The sequence below is a fragment of the Cornus florida genome, unplaced genomic scaffold (genome assembly GCF_030987335.1).
Source record: "Cornus florida cultivar Cherokee Brave unplaced genomic scaffold, ASM3098733v1 CherokeeBrave_3.0.0_Hap2_Chr03, whole genome shotgun sequence".
NCBI lineage: Eukaryota > Viridiplantae > Streptophyta > Magnoliopsida > Cornales > Cornaceae > Cornus > Cornus florida.
In genome coordinates this window covers 91,072,545-91,082,945 of record NW_026775573.1, presented here as the reverse complement: position 1 = coordinate 91,082,945, position 10,401 = coordinate 91,072,545, and the positions used below count along the sequence as shown (strand labels likewise).

The 10,401-nt window shown below is 34.6% G+C and overlaps 1 long non-coding RNA gene across 1 annotated transcript; it reads right to left on the bottom strand.

The window, feature by feature from the left end:
- Positions 1-5,426: 5,426 nt before the first annotated feature.
- On the bottom strand, positions 5,427-10,148 carry LOC132300854 (uncharacterized). Its single transcript, XR_009480600.1, has 2 exons — positions 8,825-10,148; positions 5,427-6,351 (listed from the first exon to the last, which is right to left on the bottom strand). It is a non-coding gene; the product is annotated as an uncharacterized LOC132300854 (long non-coding RNA).
- Positions 10,149-10,401: the final 253 nt, after the last annotated feature.

Genomic DNA, 10,401 nt, shown 5'->3' with positions numbered 1-10,401 from the left:
ACATTTTGATATGTTTTTTTAACATATATTAGATTGGAATTATTTGAATAAGAATTGCACTTTTTATTTAATAATTATCTTTTGTGAAAGTTTAATTTTCATGGGTGTACCTTGCATGAAATTAAGTTGTGATATGTTTTTAAATTAAGTCTTGGCATGTCCTTTAACATACTTCAATTTGAGAACATTTGGATGAGTAGGAAAATCTAGAGATTTTAATTAAAATGATTAATTAAAATCTATTTTAAAGGTTCCATTGGCCAAATTAAGTTTTTAACTTGATATTTGAGATGACTAGGACTTGTATACTAGCATGTATTAATTTGGGACCATTTGATGTTGTTTTAGAAATTAGGGATTTGATTACCATAGTTTAATTAAATTCCATTTTATTGTTCAAATGGCCTAATTAAGTTTTTGAATTAGTATATATAATGACCATACTATATTGTTTAACATGTGTTAATTAGAGATTATTTGATTGAAATTTGAAACTTAGGGAAATTAATTAGGTTATGTAATTAATTTCCGTTTCTATTGTGTTAATGATTTAATCATGTGTTTGACATTGATTGTATATCTAAATCATGATTTTTGACTTGTAATAGATACTTCAGATTATGTTTCCAATATTGAATTATATTGTTATAGCGTGTAACGAATCGCACACTGAAGATTCGACATGTGATGTTATTATAGCGTGTAACGAATCGCACTCTGAAGATTCGACATTGTCATCCTATAGTAGTTGAGGATTTAGAGCATGTATTATGTGGTTTCAACCTACTTGTGTATGAAGGTAGTTTTGTGTACTATTTAGTACGTATATAAGTTGTTAACTTATTTATTTTGGAGTTACTTGGGACATTGTCACTGTGATATGGCTAGGGTTTGGTTCTAGTGCGGGAGATATGAGTTCTCCCCATTGAGATAGTGCACATTAGGGTGGTCTTCCCAGCGGGTTAATGCCTGGAATAACCATTTACGTCTTGGTACTCCGAGATTTGATGTCCAAGTATTCCACTATTTGATTTCGCATTCAATTCCAAGTTGACAACCAATGTTTAATAGTGACTTGTGGTTTTGGTTATTGGCGATTTAATGTTGTTAAGTACATTTATGCATTATGATTTTGAATGAATCATAACATATCTTTAATATTCTTAAGTACATTCATGTTTTATGATTTCAAATGAATCATTGCAGGTTTTGATGTTGTTAAGTACATCTATGCTATATTGTTTAAATGTGACTTAGGAATGATCCTATAGATTCATTTGGAACATAGAAGTTAGGTGGCATGACCTACTTTTGTCGTTTTCGTATTTTAGATTTCAAGTTGATGACTTTGAGAGTCTGTATCTTGTTACTTTGGATAGCATGCTTCTATGTGGTTTGAATTGCATGGGTGATGTGATTAATGCTAGAAATGATCTAGGGTAGCTTAGGATGCTCCCTGAGTCTCATCCTTAACAAAGACGTTAGGTGGCATGAGCCCTTTAACATATTTCACCTTAAGGTGATAAAATTGTAAACTGCTAGATCGATGCATGCTCATTTCTTACGAGTAGGTTTATGTTATTCGCCCACGTAGTGGGAACATTTTTCAGGTACAGGAATCAAGGTTAGAGGTTCTCATTATGCTTGGATGATTTGAGGACTTGAAGGGTTCAATTCTTGTGAAGGTTGGCTTGAAAAGCCATTTGTAACCTTATATGTTAAATGTGTATATTTAGTTCTAAACTTGTAATGTGTGCCAAAGCACACTTTTTGAATTTCATTTTATGCGTATGACATGAGGCCAAGGACCAAACTTCTTTTGGAATTGCGTATATGTCATGGATGTTAAATCTTGCCTTTAATAAGAATATATGAAAAATCATGCGTTTTAGTATACTATTTTGCACCAGAGGATGCATTGTGTATAAAATTCATCCATTAGCATTCATTTATCATTTATGAGGTGTGACCAAAGGCCAAACGGTATTTCGAAACCATTTTATAATTTTGAGTTCAAGTTTTCATTCCAAACTTCATTTTTGTCATTTTGGCCGTCGGGGGGTCGTATTTTGCATCGGCGATATTTTTAAGTCGTGGACCATTATACATGTCCTATTAGGTAAGTTACGTTTGTATGCATGATCGTTTTCATGAAAAACTTCTTCTTTGGTGAAATGAGCTTCTTATGGACTCATTTCACATCTTTATTGCATAATCTGGTCCAGGGGCATTTTGAAGTTTTTTGTCGGTAAATAAATTCCGGTTTTGACATGGTCACTTAGAAAACGTGATTTTAGGGTGTGTTTTTTTTCATGTTTTTCCAGAAAATGTCATCTTGGTACCGGAAATCCATCGTAAAATTCAACTTTCTGTTTTTCATTTAGCAGCTTTTTGGACCATCATGACCTGATTTCATGTAGGGGCATTTTGGGCATTTACATTAAGGTTTTTCGAATTCTTTTACATTTCCACGCAGAAAACTCAATTTTGAGGGGGGGTTTTCTTCGTTGTGTTTTTCCAAAAAATGTAATCTAGGGCCTCAAAAAGCCATTTTTTCCTGAAAAACCCCTACTGCCAGGTTTTTGCTGAGCTGTAGCACAAGTGTACAAACGGTAGATTCCTCATAATAGGTTAGATATGCTTGGGCAATGTAGTGGTCGTGATTTTTTGCCTCCTAACCGGTTAGAAAGGTCTCCTAACCTGTTAGATGTTCTTGGGTTGGCTCTTTTTGACCTTTTTGCCCTTTCTTCTTTCGTTAGCCATATATTTTTCATCCGGATTCCGAATCAAGTGATTCTTGAGTCTAAGTTCATTAATTTTTCATTGTCTTTCAAATGGTATACTTGGTAGCACCCACTCTCATGTTAGAAATGACCATTTTACCCCTAGGTTCATTCTTATCCGTTTTTGAAACACCGCTTCCGCATTTGTTCCTTTGGGTTCCGTAACCTCATTGAGTGTCACATTGGTGTCTTAGAGACACGTTGTATCTCTAAAGACCATTGTTTCACATTTTGCTTCCGCATTCTGTTTCCAGTTTGGGTCATCACAGAACACACTGGGTTAAAAAATCCAGGGTCGTCACAGGTGGTATCAGAGCATCCGAGTTTGAATACCTTGGACGACGGGCTTTGGGTGCATATCATGCTTTTGTTGATGTACTTTGATATGTTCACATGCTTTTTGATAACATGTTTACGTGCCTTTTGATAACATGCTCTGTGTGATAACATGTTTTCTGCACTTATATGCTTAAGTGTTTAAAAGCATCCTAGTTTGATACGTGCTTATGTGTTTAAGTACCTAAGAGTTTTCATTATCTATTTCACATGTTGTATATGCTTATCTGCTTATGCATGACTGTATGTTGCATACATTAATGTGCTAATTATTTGATGCATTCGTTGAGCGAGTTGCATTCGATCATAATAACTCATGTTATTAATGATATCGTTTCTTTTTCACGCATATAGCGTCACAGTCTTGACTCATGGAGAGTCTTCTTGTTAGGGCTCAGGTGAGCGTAAAGTTGTAGTATCCGTCTGGCGAGATGAGACGTAGGCCACGAAGGCATCGTTTCATCTCATTTTCTTTTGTCTTTTCGTGATGTAGTCATAGTGGTGTTAGAGGTGTCAGTGTCATCTCTTAAGACTTCATGGTGGTCTTGACGTCATTAATGTCATTAAGGTCTTCATTTCTAACGTCATGGGACGATGAGTCAGGGCTGACTTGAGTCCTTCTTTGGGGAGTTAGGAGTTACCTTGTGAGCCTCAAGGTGAGGTTCTCGTGTCTTGCCTCCTTAGAGCAAGGGTTTTGGGATTTGGATAGGTGTGTTGACCTGGGATCTTCTTATGTTGCCTTGGTTAGCCCTTACGAGTTACGGTTGGGATGTAAGCGGTTTCGTGTAATTAATTGCGCTGGTATAATTAATTACTCTCCCTTGTCATTGGAGACTTAGGGCATTATGTTAAGGTTCTGGTAGAATCCTGTAGAGTTTCCATCGAACTCGTTGTCTTCTTGGTTTGGAGGACGATTCCTTTCCTCGTAGTTAGAGATTGGACTCATCCAGGTTCGGTTTTACGTTTTCTGCGTGGTGTCTTTTGAGAGGCATTCCATTCATTTCTTTTGATTTTACGAACTTGCCATTTGTATGATCACTTTTACATGTTTATGAGCCCCATTGTTTTCGGGCATGCCTTAGAAACATGTTCAGGATGTATGACTATATGGTAGTTATATGAGGATGTATATGATGCGTTCGCTTATACTGTATCTGTTTAACATGCTAGTGCCATTAGTGGTGTATAGCGTGTCATCATTGTTTTACCCCTATATGATAGGTGGTTTATTTGGTTTACCTTATGTGTACTGTGTGTTTAGTACTATGATATTATTTGATTTATGTCGTTAAATTTTTGTAAGCATGCACTATGTGAGTATTTGGTTTATACTGTTTTATTTTTCCTGCACTTATGTTGGGGTCTTGTGACCTTGGTTTTCGGGATTGTCATGAGTGAGCTATGTAGTAGACTTGTGTTTTGAGATTCTAGTTGTCCACTATAGGGATTTTGACCCAGCGTTTTGTCTTCTGTGATGCGACCAAGCGTGTGCACAAAATAATGCACAACACTTTAGGTTTAGAATTAATGTCAAGTGGGCATTATATTTTATAATTTATAAACCGCTAGACACTTATACTATGTAGTATGAAGTAAGAAGGGATCGAACCCAAGAGACTTTTGGCTTGGATTAAATAAGACAATTGGTTTTAACAAGTGATTACCATCAGAGAGAGAAAATAAAGAGATGGTTGGTTGATTAAGCTAGTGAACAATTAAATTAAAATGCAATGAAAATAAACTAAATTAGAGTTAAGGGTTTAAGAGATAGAAGAGAATTCATAGGGTTTATTGGAATCACCACTAAGCTCATGCAATTAACCACTTCTTTTTCATTAATCGGGAGAACATTATTGCAACCTAGATGTAGCTTCAATCACTAAACAACTTGCAATCAAGTATACATGAATTATCAAATGTAAGTATGAATTGTCTACTTAATGACATGTAAACTAGGGTGTAGAACAACCCATCAAGCTTAAGCATACTCCATCAAACTAACCACAATTGCATCTAATGAGAACATACATTAATCAAGAGGATAATGGAATTTGCATGTAATAGGTGTGGATTATCAATTCAAGCAATGACTTGTCTACCTACTGACAAGTAAACTAATTTGTAGTACAACACATCAAGATAAAGTATAACCCATCAAATTAATTAGCAATCCCATCCAATAAAACCCATGCCATAGCCATCACTAAACCCAAATAACAATGGAATCTAGTATTGAGTATAATCCTGTAATCACACATAAACATGTAATTACATAGAGAATTAATGAAAGAATTAATGTTTAACATCTAATCAAAAGCATAACCCTAGATTAATTATATATAGACATATAGTTAACATATAGAGTTAATCGAAGAATTAAACCAACACAAGCCATGATTTGTCAAATCTAGCATGCAAATAAGAATCACAAAGTCATAACATCAAATACAACAATATATTAATCTCCCTAAAAATAGAAATATAAGGGTTTAAAAATACATAAACTTAGGGTTTAACTAAGCCCTAAGTGGAGATCTAGCCCATCATGGTTGTGGTGGTCAAGGTGTCAACAAGATCCTCCTCCATGCTTTGCTCCTTCTTCTTCTTCCTTGAAGCTCTAGAGAGATGAGTGTGTAGATGTTCTTCCTAAACCTTATGCCTCCACTCTTCCCTCTCTTCTAACCCTCGCCTCTTTCACCAGAGAGAACGTGATATTTTTTTCCGTAAAATCCAACTTATCATTATAAAATAAAACTCTTTTAATTAAAATAACAACTAATCATAAACTAATGATTCATTGGGCCTTAAGTAACAAATCTTATTAAAGCCTATAAGTTACAAAAATAAGCTCAAAAAACAAAATCTCATAACCAAGTAAACATCAATCCCGCAATGCTGCCAGGTGTTGGGGGATCGATCCCTCAGCCTTGGCGATCGATCCCCCAAGGGTATTTTTAGTTCTGTGAATAGTAGGGGATCAATCCCCTAGAGTTAGAAATTTCCTTTAAGCCTTATTTAGTTCCATTTTGGCCCCGGGCTAATTGATTTGCTTATTTATCTTTGGAAACATCATTAAAGGCCCAAAATTGACCGTTTTTGAAGAATAAACACACTATACGAGCAATAGGCTGTGACATCTTTTTGCTATTTTCTGAACTTTTTCTGAATGTCTTTGCTTGACTCCAAAAAGGCTTTAGTGAACCAAAATTAGTTTGTTTGAACCTTATTTAACCTGAAATTGACAAAAATATAAATTAGAACTTAAACATGAAAATAAGATATATGCAAGGACTAAAATACCCTAATTTAGGTGCTGAAATGTGCAACATTTAAGCACTTATCACTCCCCTAAACTTAGATATTGCTAGTCCCTAGCAATGAACTATAGTATGAAAATAAAATAAATATATATACAACTATGAACTAATAAAGCAAATAAAGATAACACCATTTTCGTAGGGATCACGGTTACATTTAGCATATACAATAAGCCTTTTAAACCCTTAAGTTACCCATAGTGGACGAATGAAGTCTTGTGAGGGTTTCTAAAAATGGTACCCACAAACATTAACAGCTCTTTCTTACTTGAGAAGTAACGACACATATCAAACAAGTGTTGGAAGTAGACTACTTCAAGTATGCAAATTTCTGTCATTTGTAAGCTATTCTCAACATTTCAATATCATGTAAGTAAAAATGGTCATCTACACATCAAGCAAGTTAATCATGCAAATTGAATCAATTCTATCATCTTTTTTGAGTGAACCGACATCAAAATGTGTTGCTATCCTAGCAAATCAAAGTAATGGCATAGCCTTACTCTCAAACTAGCATACATATATAGTACCAGACATCAAGACATTGAATTAACCTTGTTATTCAATCAAACATTCTTTTTTTATTGATTTTATTTTTTTATGTATGACCATGTGCAATGTCCAAATTCCTTAAACTCTCTAATCACCCTATGTAACAAGCGTTGAGCCAACAACTCCCAAACTAGATGGTCTTAGGGCGTTAAGTGTAAAGACACTCCTAAGGGCGTAATGACTCGGAATGGCTAGGCTACGAACTCTAATTAATTATAAATCTTACATTCTTTCCTTGTCTTCCTTTTTAATCAGTTGACATGTTAAAATAATGCAGTTTTTTTTTAATTTTTTTTAAAATTTTTTTTTGTGAGTGCTTTTATTTCTTTTCTTTGCAAGGTCATTTTATAAAAAAAATGAAAGCTTTCAAAGCATACTAACTCAATTGGAATAAACCAAGACAATAATCAACTAAGCATGTACCCCACAAATTAAATGCTAGTGTGCTCAAGTGCAAGTGTAGAACAAGAGCAAACATAATATCAAAAATTAAAAATTTATCCCTAAATGACATCCTAGAGCATACAAGAAGTATTAGACTCTAACAACTTGCTTTTCAAAGACACTATGTTTCAAAAATTCGAAATCATTGCCAAACACATCTCAAATCTCATCATGCATTTAAAACTCAACTTAAAATAGAATGAATCATAACGATCAACCTTACCCCCAAACTTAAACTGTACATTGTCCTCAATATGCAATGAGAATAATGAAAAATAATAGAAAGAGTATACCGTGATGGCAAAGACGATTAAGTCCGGCAATAATCTAGTAGGAAAGATGTCTTCCCCAAACTTGGATGCAAAAACCTATCTGTATAACCATACTAGCAAACTCACATCAAATATAACATGGAATAAGCAATACATACAGTCCAAAACAATAGATAACACGATGCAAAGAGATAAGCAATGAAACCCTTCATAAAAGATTAAAACATGCATATCCAAGTATAAGAGCATACCGGTAACTTATATTTTTTATTTATTATTATTATTATTATTATTATTATTTTTGTTTTTTAAAAAAACTAAAGAAAAAGAACATGTATATATATCTTACAAAATAAAAAAAATAAAAAAAAATAGGCTAAGTTTAACGTCCCTGTCAAGACGGAATGTTACTAGGAATTTTTTTTTTTATTTAAAATAATTAATTCATTTTTTTTTTAAAATTATCAATGCAATTGTTTTTAACAACAATTCAACTGTTTTTTTTTTTTTTTTAAATCAACAATTCAATATTTTTATTATTTAAAATTTTTTTTTGTTATGTATTTTTTTATTTAATTATTATTATTATTTTTTTGTTATGTATTTTTCTTTTTATTATTTACTTATTTATTTATTATTTTTTTTTGCTATGTATTTTTCTTTTTATTATTTAATTTAATTTAATTTAATATTTTTTTATGTACAAGCAAGAGAGAACGGCGAAGCCAAAATCGCCGGCGAAAAGCGATCCACAAGCTCGCCGGAAGGAACCCAGTAAGAACTAGCCGAAATCGCTGGAAAACAGCGACCCAGCCGCGACGCCGCAAAGACCCAGCCTTGATCGCTGGAGAAAAGTAGCGACCAAGCCGAAATCGCCGGAAAACCCAACTGATCGCGGCTGGAGAAGAAGCAGCCGCGATCGCCGGAGAAGAAGCCAGCCGCGACGCCGGAAAATGACCCAGATGCGACGCCGAAAGACAACCCAGATGCGACGCCAAAATCACCGGAAAGAAACCAGCCGGAATTGCTGGAGAACGAACCCAAAAAACGACGGTGCTGCTGTTTTTTTTAATTTTATTTTTTTATTTCTTTGTTCAGACCTACAACCCGAAATAATTACCTTCGAGTAGAAGAACGGTGAACCACAAAATCGCTGGAGAAGAACCCAGTCCAAATCGCCGGGAAGAGAGCCGCGATCGCTGGAGAAGAACCAGCCAAAATCCAGCCAAAATCGCTGGAGAAAACAGCCAGTCGCCGTTTGAAGTACCAGCCGCAACGCCGGAGAAGATGAACAGCCGCGATCCGGAAAAGAACCCAACTGCAATCGCTGGAGAGAACCCAGCCTAAATATCGCCGAAAAAAAAAAATAGCGATTCACAAGCTCGCCGGAAGAGAACCCAGAACCCAGGAAAAAAAAAAAAAAAAAAATAGCTAGAAATAAAGAACTCGGTGACTGTAAGTTGCGCTTGAAATGTTAGAGACGGTGGCCTGAGGTTGGGGTGGGTTTGATTCGGCCGGAGCTGGTGATGGTAGTGTGGTGCTCGGTGTTGTGTTGAGATATGAGAGGTGAGGGGTGATGGGGGAAGAGTGAGGCAGCTAGGGTTATAAGGGTTAGAGAGATATGGGAAGGGCAAGCTAAGGGGCTTGATCTTTGTTTGGATAAGGAGGAGAGAAAAGAAAAGATTAGGGAGGAAAAGAAAAAAAACAGAAATGGTAATTATAATGTTTGGAATAAATAGAAAAGATAAAAAAGGAAAACATAATATTACTGTTTGGATAAAATGGAGAAAAAAAAAATGAAAGAATAATAATGAAATTACGGTATTACCTTTTTGTAGATTTTGATAAATAATATAGGTATGTATGTAAGATTTTTATACCACATTTTCTCATCTCTTCGTAAACAGTCCCATGATACAAGAAACATATTCGCGTGTGGACATAAAAAATTAAAAAATTGAAAAAACCTGCATTGCAAAGCTCTTCAGAGCTTAGAAGGTAACTCAATTAATGAGATACAAGGCTCAGGTAAATAAATTGAGTGCAGCAAGAAGGATGTAATAACTATACCAGCAATATTATATATATAATAAATTGATTATACACACATACTTTGCAATATTATATATATAATACTGAGCATGAACTTGAAATGAAATAAAGAGCAGCAAATCAAGTCCAAAAGGATCACAGAGCATCTAACATGAAATTTTGGGTCTTCGAAAGGAAAATGGAAATAGATAAACAAAAGCAGATTAATTTGTTTGTAGGATTAAAAAAAAAAAAAAAAAAATTACTAATTTCTTCCAAAATTTTCTCATTTTGTGGTGAAAAAAAAAAAATGAAGAAGAAGAAGAAGAAGTTAATACAATACCAAGCAAGAACATCAAAGCATGTTACTGCAAATCCTAAAAAAACCCATCTCCGATTCCAATCTTATCTCTTTTCTTGGCCTTTCAATGGATTAAAATGTTCAGATTTTCTTTAGTAGTAGTAACATGAAGAAGAGACTTAAACAGAAAACGCAAGAGAAGAGGATCGGAGCTTGCAGATGCGAGAGAAGAGGACTTGAGAAGCTGCTGCCCTATTGTATATCGAAATTGGAAGGTTAATTCTGTCTTTGTCATCCTTTCTCCTTAAATCCTCTCAAATCTTCTCAACTTTGAGAGGATTTGTTTTTAGTGTGTTGAAAGGATT